This window comes from Dermacentor variabilis, chromosome 9, assembly GCF_050947875.1.
Source record: "Dermacentor variabilis isolate Ectoservices chromosome 9, ASM5094787v1, whole genome shotgun sequence".
Classification (NCBI taxonomy): Eukaryota; Metazoa; Arthropoda; class Arachnida; order Ixodida; family Ixodidae; genus Dermacentor; species Dermacentor variabilis.
The window spans coordinates 50,891,614-50,910,520 of NC_134576.1; the positions used below are offsets into that span (position 1 = coordinate 50,891,614).

At 47.5% G+C, this 18,907-nt stretch overlaps 1 protein-coding gene across 1 annotated transcript in view; it reads left to right on the forward strand.

Moving 5' to 3' along the window:
- The first annotated feature begins 1,911 nt into the window (after nucleotides 1-1,911).
- The window catches only part of LOC142592671 (uncharacterized), a 473,797-nt gene continuing 456,801 nt past the window's right edge, over nucleotides 1,912-18,907 (forward strand). Inside the window, exon 1 of the mRNA XM_075704237.1 lies at nucleotides 1,912-2,059. The gene's annotated coding sequence lies outside the window, so the exon portion shown is untranslated. The remainder of the gene's footprint in view (nucleotides 2,060-18,907) is intronic.

Sequence of the window (18,907 nt, forward strand, 5' to 3'; positions counted from 1 at the left end):
AGGTGCACGTTAAAGAAACCAAGCTGGTCAAAATTTTCGGAGTCCTCCACTACGGCGTGACTCATAAATCAGAAAGTGGTTTGGGCACGTAAAACCCCATTATTTAATTTTTAATCGACCTCATTCCTTCCTCAACATTTTTCGTAATCATGCTGTCGCCATTCAATCGTGTTTACACCACCATTGTCGTGCCATCGTCGCTATTGAGTCGTCATCACACAGAAGCTATCATACGTGCGTTGTCATACCATCGTTGTCATGGTGGTTTCGGTCATACCACCTGGTTGCACTAATCGTCACGTTATCGTCATCTTGCAGTCGTGATCGTATCGCCCTCAAGTCGCCGTCACAACACCATCTCCATCATAAATTACTAATCGATATCTAAGTGTCTGCATGCCGTAGTCGTCATACGCCTTTGTAGATCGCTCGATCAACATAATTTTTGCTAAGACATTACACTGTCACTGCGTCATGAATGTTGTCGCCATGCCTCCATACTCATGGGCGACCTTGGCAAGCGAGCGCCGTATAGTAAATTGGAACGTCACCAGAGTACGTGGCATTTTGGCGAAGTAATGAAGGTGTCAGAAGTGCTACTGCATGTGGATAAAAAACGTCAGTTCAGGAATGCGGTCTGTCGCTACATTGCTTGTTTGCTATTCGCATTATCGTTAACAGCCATCACGGGATAAGTTCTGGCGTAATTTCTTTTTAACTTCATCACTTCGTCTGCGCGAGAAGCCTGAAGAATGTGTTAACATTGTTACGCTACGAGGTGGCGCTCACGCGAGCTAGACTCTCTATGTCCAGAGAAGTAGGGTATGGTTGAACTTTGACGCCACCGACTTAAGTGATGTTCCCTGGATGGGAGCTGCTGACCTCGGGCTCAGAAGTATATGCAGATGTAGATGCGTGTGATTTACCGGCACGTATCAACTCTGGGTGACAGGCTAAGAATCGTGTAGGTCATAGTAAAGTGTAAAATAAATAAATATTTTATAATACCTAGGTAAGCTATAATAGAAATATAACGATTGTAGAGCCTGCACGATATTATGAAACTGAAAATTTAAGCAATAACGATTCAAGTTAAATTTCGGTGAAAGAAAAGTAGGCCAAAAAGTATTTGTATTCAGAGTTTAAATTTCTTCGATGCTAAAAGAAAATTTTGGGTGGCTGCGCTAGCTTTCCCTTCACCATGCCCAAAAGTAGAGGCACAGAAAGAAAGCTTATTTTGAGCAGGTAAATCTAATCCAAGAAGGGGAAGGGGTGATTCAAGGGTTGGTTTGTTTAAGCGAAGAAATCGTCGATAATAAATTAATAAATTTTCTATGGATTCATCTTTCCTACACACATGACAAATCGGTTAGGGTGCCAGACCAGACCTGTAAAAAAAAAATTCAAAAATTGCGAAGCCTAGATTGGCGAAGAGTGCTGTTTCAGGGGTTCAGCAAGTGTTTAAAAGCCGAGGAATTTGTTATAGATGAACAATGATTACATATTCGATTGTTCGGCTCAATTTACGGAAGGCAAGTGCTACTGCTAAATATTCTTCAAGAAATATTGGTACAAAGTCCGGAAGGCGCACGGAAAAGATCAATCGAGAATAGGACTTAATTTACGCATACCACATTTTTCTCGGTTCTGCGAGGCATCAGTCGCACAAGGACGACAACGACGAAGCGGAAATTTGGGGCGGTGCAGCGCGTGCCGATCTGAGCGTGGCAGGTGCGCGTGGCAGCATTCGGAAGAACGCGACCAGTGTGGCACACGAGCGAGAAGATTGGGTCCCGGGCGCGGCGGCAACCGGGCTTCCTGGCCCACGCTCGCTTCGGGCTCCCACTTGGACCGAGGCTCATGAGGTCCTTCTTCGTCCAGGAACTGGCAAACGTGAACACGGGTCGGCAAAGCGTCTGCAGCACCGTGGTCAAGCTCCAGCATCGAGCTCGATACTGCACCGTCGTCGGTCGACGCTGCCTGGACTCAGTGTCGTCGACGAGTTGCATCTACTGCGCAAGACCGACACAGGCCCTCGTCCTTCTGGTCCTATGATCAGGTAAAGTCTTTCCAATGGCAGTTATATAGGTTTACCAGGGCGTTATCGTAAAGGGCTGGGTTATTCTAGTGTCCGTTCTACGATTCGCGCCTGGTTACCTTCGCGAGAATGTTTTTAATGCAATGCATTCTTCTCCGAATGCACTCGCTTTTACTGCGTGTGGGCGGGGTGGATAGTGCAGCCTATTTGTTTTCGTTGACTGATTAATCTGTTATATCCGTCTAAAATAGGGTGCCGAATTGGGCATGTGAGCTGCCGCCATTGGATAAGTGCCACGTGGCTTTAGTTTTCTTTGTCCTATTGTATGTTGTCATTATAAATGTTAGCTTTCTTATTGTACATGTAAAAACCACAGCATATAGCCCCGGCCTAATCGTTCGCTACGTAACATTTACATTATTCATAGAACCGTTCTCTACAAATCATTATTGCTTCGCATTATCTAGAATCAACTACACTTGATCAAGCATGTTTGTTGACTTCGTATCACTGCAAGCAGCATCATTTATTTTATTATTTATATTTATGAAGCACCATTAACATGCGATGACTATCTTTGTTGCGGCTACGGAGCACTTCATCTGGAGCAGTTCACAAATAAATCGTGCGCCTGTGTAAAAAAGATTTGCGGTTTGCATGAATGGCTCGTCGTGAGATGTAACTAAAACATCGTTTATCAGCTTTAGTCGATCTAGCAAATACTCTTCACGAAATTTCTTTTATTAGGACTACATTACGCACTCGTAAGCTCGTACCCTTAGATTTTACTGTTTGAACTCCTGTAGAAAGTATTCAGGTCCGAAAATTCAGCATTGAAAGATTTCTGGAAATTAGCTTTCTACAGGATGTGCAGGCGATATTGTTAAAACCAGTTCAGCTGTTGCACGCCTACCACGCTGTTTATGTGAGCGTTCTGTGTTTCACATGGTAGGGGTTAGTTGAGGCCCCTTAGAGGCCCCGGCGTAGCGCCGACGCACGCGCCCGCTCGGCAGGACGACGCCATGCCAGCGAAAGCGCGGCACTTCGTAGCACGATGCGAGGCGCGGCCGACGTGTGCGGCGTCCGTTGGCGTTGCCCGGCTGCAGCCGGCGCAACACGTGGTGTGCTACATTCCCCACCGGCCTCGTCACCCACAATGCACCGCGTCCCCGTCTCGTGGTGCAACGCGTCCCTCTCTAGCACCGCGTCCCTCTCACCGCGTCCGCGTCAATGCACCGCGTCCCTCTCTAGTGGTAGCGCGTTCCCCTGCAGATTGCAACGAGCTGGCACTTTCTTCTCACCCTGAAACTCCTGGTTTTGTGTAAAATGCGCATGCGCCTATACTCCGTTCCATATGCATAGCAGTCAACGCTGTGCAGGCTAGAGACTTAATGCAGTGGCTTCGTTGGCACTTGGATATAGTTAGACGTTTTTTGACCGAAATTGTGCGCAACTGCTCTTTATAATGGCTCAGTATTGAATTAAACAAGCTTTAATCATTAGAAACAAATACACTGTTGTACGGGGCTATTACGAACATTACTTACGTTATTACGAACATAACACGTGCGAAGGAAGCCAAGCACAGGGTGCGGAGCGGCGAGCTCTGTCTGATGCTTTGGCATTAAAACAGACTTCAGGCAATTTTAGCAGGAAGTTGCTTACGTATCGCTCCGCACACATTTCAGGCGAACCGATGGCTGCATAGAATGCATTGACTTCGCTTATCTAACAAGCAGGTCTCGTAGAGAAAGTGACGTGCTCTGAGCTTGGCTGTAAAATGATAAAGCAAGCTACTAGACGAACGCTCACGCTTCGCTAAATCAGGTTCCTAGCAGAACGAGGGCAGCGTTCTTTGTTCCGCTGCCGGTGTTAGATTTGTGCGCATCAGCGTTGTGAGCAGCGTTCTCCTGAGCGGCTGTTAGCGAATTGTACTTATGTGCCGGTTACACATCACATCAGAAAATACCCGGGTCTCCAGGGTACCAGACCAGCACACTTCCCCAACGCCATGGCGGCTCCACGGTTTTCGCTCACCATAAAGGTGTGCCTATTGCGTGCGTCATTTCACACGTGACCGTGCCGCCAATGAGCAGGAGGTGGCGCCACGTCATTAGTGATTTAAATGAACATACTGTTACGTGTGTAAAGACAAAGACGAAAGAGGCTATTTATAGGCTATTTTCACTGGCACCAGGCAGCCAGCAGACGCTCGCTCGCGCCAAGGCACCTACCAACTTCGTCGTTCTCGCGGCGGCTCGTCTCTTGAACGTGTCTCGATGACATTCTAATACTACCCCCCTCCTCCCCCCCCCCCCCCCCAGCGGCAAGAGCGCCGTCACGGTGCTGTTAAATATCCAAGGCACGTGAAGAGTAGTAGGGCTTGAGTCGGGCGACATGGACAACGTCCCTGGTAGTCACAGCGCAGGGCGTAGTGGCCGTAGCTAGAACGATTTCATAAGTGTGTACATCGGTCACTTGACGGAGCACGCGATATGGGCCTGTGGAACAGGAAAGCAGTTTTTCACAAAGGCCAACTTTACGCGATGGTGACCAAAGCAACGCGAGCGTGTCCGGCACAATATAAAATAGAAATTCGGCTGAGACGCTTGACTGCTTGCGTGTGGGAATGCTAAAGGATTATGGGCGCTGTGGTGAAATGTTTCTTTCCGCGCGTTCGTTGACTGCGCACGTTCTCGGCTGCGTTCTAACTGCGCCTCGCTAAGGCAAATGAAGATGAGCCGAGTTTCTCAGCGCGCTCGCTTGTCCGCGAGGAGTTCAAACTGGAAGGACCGCTCACGACGTTCCACTGATTATTAGTGCTTTTTATTTGATTGCGTACTATACTTATGCACTCAAGACGGTATCATCCCCTCCTCCTTATTGGCTGCTCCGTCACTTGCCTAATGACGCACTCACTAGGCCGCAGTGTCTGCGACGACACGTGTTAAGTGCCGGCCGCAGTAGGCGCGCATTTAGCCAAACAGATCCGTGGAGCCACCGTGGTACGTGTCAAAGAAACGTGCTCCTCTTCCCTTCCTGAGTCCAGGGTTCGATTCCAACCCAGTCGAAAACTTAAGAAACATTCTTTTCCAAGCCATTTTTGGTGCCGTTGTTCGCTCACGCCGACTACGTTGATGGATTTTCGGGTATATAATGTATATCTTGTATCATATATATTTAATATAAATTTTATGACACACACACACACACACACACACACACACACACACACACACACACACACACACACACACATGTATATATATATATCTTGCGAGACAGCTGTTAGCCTCAACAGTTTATTTCGCAGCTCGCGCGCTGAAGATGACGCTGGCCATGATGATGAATATATACAGATGAAGAAGATGAAGGGGTAATATAATGCTCACACAATTTCCCCCGCGTGTTGAAGCGGCCAACCTGGCCGCTGGTTATGGCGGGAAACGCCGTAAGCAAGGCTTTAAACGCGAAACATCCACAATCTCTGTGGCACGGCAACGGCCGTCCAAAGGCGGAACAACTGGAGTGACGCCATAGTTCACTGGCGAAGTCTGTTCCCGAACAATGTAGGGCCTGATAAAACAGGACTGAAATTTCTCGCACAATCCAGGAGCGTGAATTGGGGTCCGCAGTAACACTTCGTTTCCTGGGTGAAAGGAAACGACATGGTGGGATGCATCATAGCGAATTTTGCGGTCTTGTTGACTGGCGTCGGTGTTGAGGCGGGCACGTTCGCGACACCGGGCAATGCGCGAAACGAGCTGCTCACACACTGTGGACGAAGGCACGGGGACACCGAAGAAACGTCGAGGATAGTGAGCGGTTGGCGACCATACACAAGGAAAAAGGGCGAGTAACCCGTAGTGCGTTGACAGCCGTGTTATATGCGAAAGTGACGAATGGTAGAATGGCATCCCAATTGGTGTGGTCAGGGTTTATGTACATAGATATCATGTTGGACAGCGGGCGATGAAAGCGCACTGTGAGACCATTAGTTTGAGGGTGGCAGGTGGAAGTCGTTTCATGGATGGTACTGGACGCACGGAGAACATCGTCGAGAAGTTTAAGAGAGAAAGGTCCTGCCGCTGTCACTCAAAGGGACACGTAAAGCTCCGTGCCGTAAATGGATGGCTTCCAAGAAAAAGGCTGCGACCTCCTCTGCCGATCCCGAAGATAGTGCGGCTGTTTCAGCGCACCGTGTCAAGTGGTCTACAGCTGTGACGATCCATCGTTTACCGCCGGTGGCTAAGGGTAGCGTTCCATAGAGGTCGATACCAACGACTGCGAAAGGAGCTTCAGGACACGGGACAGGTTGGAGCAGTCCAGCCGGAGGTGAGATCAGTCGTTTGCGGTGTTGGCACAGCGACGAGGAAGCCACGTATTTCGCTACGCTGGTTGCAAGTCTAGGCCAAGAGAAGTGGCTGCGAATTCGCTCATAGGTTTTATGGAAATCAAAGTGACCGGCAGTGGGATCGTCGTGAAAGGTCTCCACTATCTGGGGCCGCAGTGATCGGGGAACGACAGGAACCCAACGGTGTCCTTCGGGATGAAACACGTACTCTATATAATATCGAATTTTCGATCTTGAAGTTCAACTGCCGACGGAGCCGAGCGTAAGGTGGGCGAGATGATCCGCGAATACGTTCCATAACGGAGTGGCAGTAGGAGTCATTACGTTGGCTAGACGCAAAAGTATGAGCATGGCTGGATGGGAGCCGGTCGAGAGCTGCGAGTGAAGGGAATGCAAGCGACGCGCACTGCGGTTTGCTCACGAAAGGTGGTAAGCAAGCAGCGTTTGGAGACGGTGGTAGGGGACAACGAGAGAGAGAGCATCGGAATCCTGGTGCTTCTTTCCAGACTTGAAGGTGACGTAAAATCGTATCCTTGTAAACGAAGTATCCAACGGCCGAGACGTAACGTTAAATTCTTTAGCGTTGCCAACCAGCACAAGGCGTGGTGGTCAGTAACGACCGTAAAGTGGCGGCCGTGCAGATAATGCCGAAATTTTTGGACGGACGAAACAACTGCGGGACACTTTTGCTCTGTAATCGTCTGATTTTTTTCTGCAGCTGTTAGCGTGGGACTTACGTATGCAACCGCACGTTCTTCAGAATTTTGCTGACGTTGCAGAAGAACAGCGCCGATATCGTGTCCGCTGGCGTCAGTATGTTGAAGAGTGGGTGCGGTGTTGTCGAAATGACAAAGCACAGGTTCGGACGCGAGGGCATGCTTGAGGGCGTCAAAAGGAGTTTGGCATTCGTCCGACCATACGTAAGGAGCTCCAGAAGGAAGGAGTTGATGGAGCAGCGCCGCAATGATGGCAAAGTTAGGTATGAAACGCCGGAAATACGAAGCTAGGCCATGGAAGCTACGTAAGTCTGGCGCGTTAGGGCCTGGGGAAGAGGAGGACAGCGTTAACCTTGTCGAGGTCGGGTCGAAGGCCATCCTTGCTGACAAGGTGTCCGAGCACTTTAATGGTTTTGCTGGCGAAGTGGCACTTTTTTGTATTCAGCTGAAGGCCAGCAGCTGAGAGGCATGTCAGGACTTCGTCGAAGTGCTGATGGAAGGTCGACGAAAATATGATGTCGTCTAGGTAGCATATGCAAGTCTTCCACTTTAGGCCCCGCAGTACGGTGTCAATCATCCGCTCAAATGTGGCGCGAGCGTTACACAGGCCGAACGGGATTATATTAAATTCATAAAGTCCATCGGGTGAGGCAAAGGTGGTTTTCTTCTTGTCTGCTTCGTGCATCAAATCTGCCAGTATCCGGAGCAAAGATCAAGGCTGGAGAAATACTCCGCGCCATGTAATGAATCGAACGCATCATCGATTCTGGGCAGTGGATATACATCTTTGCGGGTTATATTGTTAAAGGCATGGTAGTCTAAGCAAAATCGCGCTGAGCACTCTTTCTTGCGCACCAAAACGACAGGTGACGACCAAGGGCTTGAGGATGGGCAGATTATGCTACGTTTCAGCACGTCGGCAACGTGGGTATCGATGATCTGGCGTTCAGCGGAAGAAACGCGATATGGCTGCCGGCGCACCATGGAAGTTCCATCTGTGCGTATGCGATGAACCGTCGCAGAAGTCTGTCCCAGAAGGGGAGAGTGTACGTCGAAAGAGTCTTTATGCTTGGATAACAACGCCAGTAACTCCCCTGTCTGCTGTCGCGTTAAACTGGAGCTGATGGTACTAGCGAGAACAGAAGCAGGGTCCGGATCCATATCTGTGGATGGTTGTGAAGAGCAGTAGTCGAGGTAATCACAGAGACAGGCAGTGTGTCCAAGACGCACGTGAGAGCGGTGCCTTTACAAAGCAGAACTGGCTCATTGATTGTGTTGAGTACAGCCAAAGTGGCCGTGCCGTTGGTAAAGCGAACAAGGCTGGGTGCCAAAGCAATCCCTTTGGATAAGCAACGGGCTGAAGGTACAACTAAAACGTCACCATCGGCGATGTCAGTTAACTACAACGAGTAGTTCGCGACCAGGGGGCACCATACAATCATCAGCAGATCATAAGCGAAGGCGTGGTTCGTGCACGTCGTCGGAATGGTCGGTCTCTGTCGAGTTAACGAGGCGTTGACGGCACGAGATGAAAGCAGACGCCGAAGAGAGAAAGTCCCACCCTACTATATGTATGTGAGCACAGGAAGTCAACACTGCGAAATGGATATGGTGGCGTATCCCGTCGGTCGAAACACTAATGGTGCATTGAGCCGATGGCCGAATCAAAACATTATTTGCACCACGAAGAAGAGCTCCACTGTAAGGTGTAGTAACTCTGCCTAGACGAGCGCACAAACCAGCGTGAATAATGGAAATAGCTGCTCCCGTATCAAGCAATGCTAGGACTGGTACACCTTCTACACACACGAATAAAGTATTGGCCGGGCACTCTGGTGGAATTGTATTCTGTGCGAGCCATGCAGCTTTCCCTCCAAAAAGTGCCCCATCTAGTTTTCGGAACGGTAGTCAGGAGTGCGGGTGGCCGTTTGCTGGGGTGATGTAGAGCGTCGGAGAGGGGAGAGCGGCGGCGACCTGGACGGTAGTTGCGAGGCGCCTCGGGAGGTGGAGAAAGTGAGCGTGGGGAGAGCTGGCGCTGGTAAGGACTTGGAGGAAGTAACGGGTATCTCTCATAAATATCGTAGCCACGGCGTTCGTCCTGTTGTCGTCTGCAGCAAAAACGCGATATGTGCCGCCGAATGCCGCAATAACAAGAAATGGGGCGGGGCGTAGGCCGGGTAGTGTAAAATCCTGTGGCAGGCGGACGGGGTGGTAGAGTCGCAAAGATGGTTGGGGCCAGTAGAAGGAGCAGTAGGCGCTGTCCGAATGAACGCTGGTTGCATAGCCGCAACCTTAGCATACGAGGTGGATGGTGAAGGAGGGCCACAGCTCGCAGCGCAGGTCATGGAGGACAGCTCCTTCTTGATGATGTCGCGCAGGCCAGGAACCGAAGGCTGAGGCTGGAGAACGGGAGGACTGAGTAGGCCACACGTATGAGAGTCCGAATCAGCAGACGCAGGTCGGTATCCGACGAAGGAGGCGCATCACCGGTGACAGGTTGTGAACGGATGGCCTGCAGTGCGTCCAGGTGTTGGCGATTCGCGATCACATTGTTTACGGTATCTGGATTCTTGATCGCCAGTGCGTTGAACGCGACGTGGGCAGTGCCCTTTAGGATGTGACGAACACGATCAGATTCCGTCATTGTGGCGTCAACACGGCGACAAAGCGCGAGGACGTCTTCGATATAAGAGGTGTATGTTTCCCCGGGAAGTTGCGTGCGTGCGTCAAGCTTTTCCTTGGCGACCTCAGAGCGAACGTTGGCAGCGCCAAAAATCTGCCGAAGCTGGTGTTTGAACGCCGCCCAGTCAGGCAAGGTGCTCTCGTGGTTGAGAAACCAAGTCCTGGCAACGTCAGTGAGGTAGAATGCGAGGTTGCGAAGCTTGTGCATGTCATCCCACCGGTTAGACTCACTCACGTGGTCATAATTCTCCAGCCAGTCATCAACGTCGTCACTACGAAGGCCAGCAAACATGGTGGGATCGCGCTGCCGTATGCTGACGGTCCATGAAGGAACGGCCGGTGGGAATGGCCGGTGGACGGTTACGCCGGAGGCTCCAGGAGGATCTTCTTGGGGCATGCTGTCGGAAAGGCGGAGCAAGGGGCGGCCTGAACGAAGCTCCACGGAAACGCTAAGGCGTAGAGGACCAAGGGCAGCCTCCACCACTTGCGAGACAGCTGTTAGCCTCAACGGTTTATTTGGCAGCTCGCGCGCTGAAGATGACTCTGGCCATGATGAATATATACAGATGAAGATGATGGGGTAATATAATGCTGAGAATATATATATATATATATATATATATATATATATATATATATATATATATATATATATATATATATATATATATTTGGGGCGTATAATACTTTCACGTTAAAAAAACTGCAGATCCCACGCCTGTGAGAATCCATGTTAGGCAAAGCTGCGTGCGGCAAGCCTACCAAGTTAACGAAACGACCACGAAAGCACCAAGATGTAGGCGGCTGTTTCATGACCTACATGACAAGCTCACATGACCTATAATTCACGTCCGTCTTTGTCGTACTATGTCGTACTTTGCTACGTACCAAGCTAACGGAACGAGCGAGCTAACGGAACGAGCATGAAAGCACCAACATGTAGATGGCTAGATAGGTGCTGTCAAAGGGGGCGGCAAATGTTCCCCATGAATTGTTTGGCATTTAAAAGCCTTAATGTGCAATTGGGCGCCACTGAATGATCTTTTGAATTATGAACCCCCTCGAGGTCAAGCGAGCGCGCTGAGATGCTTCGTGCGTTTTGAATGGGCCTCACAACGGCGTAGTTAGAATGCAGGCGGGAGCTTGCATGCACAAGAAACGTACGAAAAAAAAAAAAGATCCCAAGCACTGTGGGAATCGATGTAAGCGAAGCTTTGCCTGCTGTTTGCGCTCATTGACGTTATTGGCAGTGATATATTGACGGCGTACGACAGTCGTGACGGGATATGATATACCTTGCCTGCTCCGCTCGACGCGATATGCGCGAGCCTTCGTCTCTTCGGCACTAAGTCCGCGCTTCGACGCCATTCTTAGTTGTAGCGTTGTGGCTCATAAAAATGCCTCCCCCTGTCTCTCTTCCTTTATTCCCTCGCTAATATTCTCTTTACCTAGAGCGCCTCTTCCTCTTCACAATTGCACACACCTTCACTCTCTCCTCCCTCTACTGTTGTTACTGTTGCGGCTGAGCACGGAGACAAGCGCGACGGCTCTTGCACAGCGTTTGTGAGGGGTCACGCCTAGTTAAGGCGTCCAGAGGGCGTTGTGCAGATGCGACGCGACTTAAATTTTCACAGGAGCTTCTCTGGTCGTCTTTCCTTTGTGCCACACTCCTGTCGAACTCCGACGCGGCCTATTCAAACACATGTAAACGCAAGAACGCTTTTCTGAGATAACCCCTGGATTGATATTAATGAATTTTGTCGTATTTGAGAGAAGTTAAATTCTAGTGATTGTTGGTGGTAGAATTTCTATTTAGGGCTTCAATTTTGTTACAAGAATCTTAAAGGATTCGGAAGTTTGAAAAAAATAGAAGCGCGAAGTTTACAAATGTAGTAACTCTGTATCAAGAGCAGATATCGTGATTCTGTAAACGGCATCCGTTAGGTCTTGGGAAGCGGACGTCGACATGTTAATTTATATATTACAATAAATTTTTACGTTGTCTGGAAGGGTTCTGCATAAGCTGTATTTACACATTATTCCATTTTCCGAGATTCATGTGTAACATATCAGTTTTGTCCGATTTAGATGTACTGTAATATGCCAGTCACATAATTGTAATATAATTTTTCATTACTGAATTACGGAGTTGTAAACTTGATAGTTTCGTTTTCTGAAAGTGTGCGATTTTTGCCAATTTTTAGTATAAAATGGACTACCTAAATTAAACATTTTCAGAACTATCAAGCATACAACTCTGTAAGCTAGCAATGAAAGATGTCACAATTCTGTGAATTGCACCTAATAGTATCAGTAATAATACTGTTAATTACTATTATTGAAACGGGCGCAACCAACCGCCCCGTTCCAAAGGGGACGCTTATAATATCCATCCATCCATCCATCCATCCATCCATCCATCCATCCATCCATGTATCCAGGTGTTGTCTAGCACCGCTGCGCAACGCAATGCAGTGGTGGACAGAACAGCGTGGAATTCGGGTAACGTGAACTCCACGTCCTGCACGGTTGTCTCATACTTTGCGACGACCCATTGCCTAATTGAAATGTGGTAGGGACTGTCCAGAGTGTCATAGTCCACCAGAACTTGGGCTTTCCACAGAAGGACCACGGACTTCAAGTGGGATTTCGTCGCGTGACCGTCGGGTCCAGTGAGAAGTGGCAGATTCTGCGGAGCACTTCTTTCGTTAGATGACGATCGAAAAGGCTGTGGGATAGAATGACTTGCGAGCGCAGGCGCGGTCGCTCAACATAGCGTACAACGCAATAGCGCACGAGTCACATGTTATTTCATATTTCGTGTGCTTTCATTAAACGCCGCACAAAATCATCACGCAGCATGCACGCTGCCACCAGAAAAATTGGATCGGTCGTTTTGAAATGCCCCATATAGAACGTAACGAAGTGCACTTCGTTTCTAAAGAGAATACTAAATATTTTGCATAATTCATCTTAGTGAACTAATGAACCGCAATATAAATATTCTACTAGGAGCGCCACATGACGGCAAACCATAAAGCCGTTGCTTTCATTCAGCTGCGGCTAACCACTTTGTTAGAATCATTGGCGTTAGTTATGTGAAACACCCTGTATTTGTGCTTGTCATTTACACTCGTCTTAAGCATAAAGAAACACCCTTGCTGCCAGTTGGAGGGTGCCAACGCTGTAAGCGCCCTACACTCTTAAGCAAAATCACACCCTTTTGCCACACTATAATCGTCATGTCTTGTCCGCATTTCCTTTCTTTAACGCGGCGAGCCCGGTACTTTACAATTACGAACGGCATGCGCGTTATCAGCATGACATAGCATTCCCGACAGGAAAGTAGCGGACGCTGCGTTTTCAGGAAAGGAAACGTCAGCAAGGCAGATGACGATTATCGTTGTGTGGCAAAGATACACCCTAAAGAGTGTAACTTCGCCTAAGAGTGTACACTCTTCAAAATGTTTGCACCCTTTGGGGCGTGTCTTGCCCAGAACGATAATCATCTGCCTTGCTTGCGTTTCCTCTCTTGAAAACTCGCTGCTCGCTACGTTCCTGTGAAAAATGCTGTGTCACGCTGATAACGCGCAAGTCGTTCGTGACTTAGAAGTACCGCGCTCGCTGCGTTAAAGAAAGCAAATGCGGGCAGGAAAGATGACGGTTATTGTTGTGGGACAAGATACACCCTTTCGAGCTTGTCCCAGAACAAGATGTTTGGTTACACCGATGTTTAAGTAGGGTGCATTTCAATAGAAAACCCTTATTGACAGGCACCTACCCAGGGGAGCCCGACCTACCTCCCCCCCCAAATAAGCCCACACCACCATTCCTGAGACACATTCCTAAAGCTCTGGCAAATTAATCTATTCGGCAGTCAACATTTTGATGCCTATTACAGCGAGAGCTGTATATGACTAACCTTACATTGTTTTTTCGTCATCCGGCAACAGAAAAAATCATGTGGGCCGATCCTTGTGATAGTGCAAAAAGGGTCCAAACTCAATGGCACATACCCTTGTGGGCTCGGGAACCTGTAACGCGCCCTTCGATATGTTCGGGATGGGCCCACGTATGGGGAGGGCTTAACGCCTGCTTCACCTCCGCCGCGGGTGGGCCCGGTATTGCACTACCGTCGGGCAATTAGGATGTTTGCAGAAAAAGAACAAAATCAGATGTCAGTGTTCCCTTATTATCTACGAATTCGTAAGCTACGTTGAACACCAGTCTACAGGACGTGTTCGAATAGATCTGCTGTTTTGCAGTTAGGCAGTACTGTGTCCACAGAGTGAAATGGTTGTTAATTTTTTTTACTACTTTTGGATGGCGGTACTTATAGGCATCTCCTGGGGTAGGAAGGCCAGTTTTCTCATCGATTCGGTGCCCGCGCGATTAACTCGAGATGAGTTCAGTTGTCACCACCTATTCAACGATCACGCGCATCGCTGTTTTGTTAGTTCAACCTTCGCTGTTCAGACTAATCCATGGATCAGGAAAGGGATTCGGTTGGCAGACAGCTGGTCCGTATGCTCGTGCAACAAGTTGCGGCCGGAGAAAACGCCAGTTGCGTTTAACTTTTCTTTTTGCTTCATTATTTCCTCGAGTAACGGCTCGCCGCGACGCTGGCAGATCCTCCGAAGCATGTACCCACGATATGAGTTAGATAAGGTGGAATATAAAATAATGCCATACAGCGGCCATCATCAGACCCTACAATAACCGGTAAAACCATAAACAATATGATTGTCCCCCGTTACCTTGTCTGGCTTCTTACTAATTGCACTGAACGTTTCGTGCAAAACAGGCAACTGGAAAGAAGTGTCGCAAAGAGTTGACAAATTAAGCGATCTACTAAGGGACAGAGCCAAGGCAACAGCCAAACAGGAAGGAAAAGCGAAAATTAAGATTTAAGTGCTGGTTGTGAAAATATTTATCGATCAACATCCCTTTATTTAGGAAGCAAGTAGAGAAAAGGCCGCCGGAAGTGGAGAATAATTCCGTATTTTGAATCACGCTTCTACAATTATTAGTGGAGCTGCCGGACGTAGCCACTTCTCTGCTGTGCTAATGTTTGTTTTTCTAACCTTCCGCGGTGGGCGCAGTACGTCTAGAACCGCAGCTGGGTGTCCTACGCAGCTGCGCTCTACGCCGTTGTACGGGACTGGTGACCACGCATCGTTACGCAACTTCCCAAATAGCAACATGGGTTGGTTTTGGTAATTAAATTGGTAGCGCAGCAAACGAGGAATTCAAAAGAACTGTGATTGTCCCGAAAGCCTATAATTTCTCTATAATTCTTCCCGGGCTACTTAAGAAAACGCTAATAGAAATCATTTTTTACTGTCGCTTGTTTACTTGTTCTTAGCAGCGTTCTTCATGCGCTTCTGTCATGCGCGGGTCCATTCGATGTAGTTCCTTGTTTGCCAGGAAAAGGGCAGGTGTATCTCACAGGCGTACCTGTGAGGTACACCTTATTTCAATTCTATTTTGCGGGTTTATGCGTCTTTCTGCCGAATGGTGGGCAATATTCACATTTGCACTAATAAAGCTACCTCCTCCCTCACCCCTCATTTGCATAGAAGATTACCTTGAGTTGCCCCCCCCCCCCTCCGAAAGAAATTCTGGGTACGTGCATGCTTTTTAATGACGAGGGTTTATATAGTCCGAAGACTGCAGCGCTGTTCCTTCTGACAATACAGGGAATTGCCCGCACGTCTGATCAAAAGCAGCTTACTGATCTCCTGAGAAAGTGCTACGCCCTCTTGACGGAAAGTTAGCATCGATTTCCCTGTAACGAGAAAAATTGGCAATCAGTTTATGTAATCAAAAATAGCTGAACGCATTACGCAAATAATCATGCAGTATTTGTAACGTGAAGCAAATGCGCATACAATTGTTACTGATGCTTTTCTTCAAGTTACAGGCACAGACGTTAAAACTACGGTGGATATTGATAAAAATTGTAGGCGACCCTAATCTTTGACTTAGCTGTCTTTTAGAGGCACTCCCATCTCGGCGTTGCTGTCTTTTAAGTTAACTTTAGGCGAACGCAACGCATGAATCGATCTCGGAGGCAACTGTTTTCCGTTAATTAAACAGTTAAATATGCCGCCTTCTTGTGTGTTAAATCACTAGTGACGTCATTAGTGCCGCTTTCTACTTCCGGATTTCCAGAAATTTCGCCAAAGTCGTGCTCACTTGGCAGGTCTCTAAAGACTACGATTGCCGTTGGTGTGCGGTAATCAGTGATAATTTATTCTAAATAATCTAGCCCCTTCAGTATAACTTGTAACCTCTTGCTCTGATTATATAATATAATGAAACCCACGAGTTTTGTACGGCAGTGTACTATTTTTCAATATTTTTTCTGACTTATCTTGAATTTCACCCTTGTCGTCGCTTTGATTTCCAATTCTAATCATTCCAGATACTTCAGTAACTCAACTTGTAACTAAACCTCCGTTATCATATCTATAATGAAACGCATGATTTTTGTACTGTACTCTATTTTCTTCGTTTTTGTTATTTATTTTGAATTTCCTCCCCAGTCGTCTTTGTAGATGAACCGGAATCTTCACAAATTAACGCAGAAAGTTGGGCTAGTTGGTGTTGATGCATTTGCTGAGACATAGTTACTAGCGCTAACAAGACTAACGGAAGAAAAAGTTGGGACACGACAGAGCACTAGACTTCAACTGACAGGACCAAAGCCATATCAAAGTGACGGTTTTTGTTTTCGTGGGAGTGTATATGCGCTGCATAAATGAGTTCATGGCATAAAATAAAAGCCAAATACACAGACCGGGAAGTGACCCACGTGTTCAGAAAAGTAAAGACGGATGCGTTCAGGAAAGTAAATATACCACTTCTAAATGAGCCGAATTGGCAATCAGGATGTTCGCAGAAAAAAAAAATCAGATGTCAGTTTTCGCTTATTATTTATGAATTCGTAAGCTACGTGGAACACCAGCCTACATGACGTGTTCGAATAGATCTGCTGTTTTGCAGTTAGGCAGTACTGTGTCCGTTTTCTCACTCCTTCAGTGGCTTTCTTGATTACCGAAGCCGGAACGCTACGGCAGACATCCGTCATCCTTGCCTTGAACTAATCTAACGTCCATCTTGATCATGTAAGCGCGACCTTCCACGTAGCTCCAAAGAAAGAAATCGAGTGGAGAGAAGTCAGATGACCTAGCCGGCCAATTTAGAGGTTCTTCTAATCTACTGCGCATGAAAAGTCGCACCCACCAAGTTTCGTGCTCGGCTGCAGCTGATACCAAAGAAGTGGAAGACGTGACAGCGGGACTTCGCTGAGAAACTCATCCACTACTCTCTCTCTCTCTCTCTCTCTCTATATATATATATATATATATATATATATATATATATATAAATTGCGGTCATCCTCTTCTTGACATTTGCAGATCGCAATCCAAGGATCATGTTTATCTTCTGCTCATTAGAGCAAGACTTGGGGATAGGAACGAAACAGAACGCGCCTTTAAACCTGTGCACTGACGTTGTAAATTCGCTTTTGTGGTGATAGGTGCCGTAGCAAAAACAAAAAAAAAATTCGTTGACTTTATCTACGCTAAGAGAACAGCTATCACAGCTTGTTTCCAACTCACACCAAACGAGAGACGTTACTTCGGCCGCTGCGCGGCAGATGAGACACTAGATCGATCACGATGTTTTTTCATTTCCTTTATTTCATTCTGGATAACTCAGGGGGAGCCTGTTTGAGGGCGCTGCTTTATAATCCGGATGGGAGCACAACCACGTGGTATTCTTCATATTTCGCCATGTTTATTGATTAGCCGAAAAAAGAATAGTACGGAATTAGTACGTCGCTGAAAATACCACAGTTAGATGTCCCTTGGCTGTGCCTATATTACGTCTCGTGTTATATAATGCTTACAGTTACCTAATTAAATTTCAGTAACGAAAAAATTACTGGCAGCTTCTCCACTGTACTGTAAACAATATGCGCTAGGTTTCCTTCGAGTAACGCATTGCTCATTTCTGAAATAATGGCGCATGTAACTAATTGGGACACCGTGTATATATTTATAACCTTTGCCTGCAACTTACGATGTTTCTATCCCTAAAATATGTTGTAAATTATGTTTTTGTTTTCACGAGTTGTTAGCATAGCTTACTGGAAAGAGAAGCAGTACTGAGACAACATTGACGTGCATTTCACGGGCCATTTATAAGAGTATGGCGAAGGGGTCACTGAAGTCTGTATGTTTCTTTTTCTCAGCTTAGCATGAAAAGTGATTTGAAGCATGGTAAACACATAGCAACATATTCATTCTCTATGCAGGGCTATCCATACCTTTAGAAATAATTTTTAATTTCTTCCATCACTTTCAAAATATAAAAAACATTTTTCATTGTGTATATTTAAATTTAATGTGTCTGTGCATGGTGTTTACAGTGGACATTTCTAACAATGTTGAAGTGAGAAAATACGGATGAGGCGGCTGCCGTTAGTGGGCTTCTACTGCGCGTGTCCCCCTATTGTCAGGATTTGCAGAAATGAAGCGAAGGTATGAAGTAAAAGCCGTGCATATCCGCCCTAACAATGATGCAGTAAGCTAATAGCCCAGTAAAATTTCACGTTAAAATGTCTAGGAAAGTCAAAAGAAACGTCAAATAATGTGGGTGGCAAAGCTCTGGTAATGCCTGTGTGTGTGTGTTTGTGTGTGTGTGTGTGTGTGTGTGTGTGTGTGTGTGTGTGTGTGTGTGTGTGTGTGTGTGTGTGTGTGTGTGTGTGTGTGTGTGTGTGTGTGTGTGTGTGTGTGTGTGTGTGTGTGTGTGTGTGTGTGTGTGTGTGTGTGTGTGTGTGTGTGTGTGTGTGTGTGTGTGTGTGTGTGTGTGTGTGTGTGTGTGTGTGTGTGTGTGTGTGTGTGTGTGTGTGTGTGTGTGTGTGTGTGTGTGTGTGTGTGTGTGTGTGTGTGTGTGTGCGTGCGTGCGTGCGTGCGTGCGTGCGTGCGTGTGCGTGTGCGTGTGCGTGTGTGTGGGGTTCAGCCACCCCCCTCTCCCGGGAAGATTACGGTGGAGGCTCGGACCCCACAAACCCCGGTAGTCGGCGCCTCTGGAGGCTGGTATCAT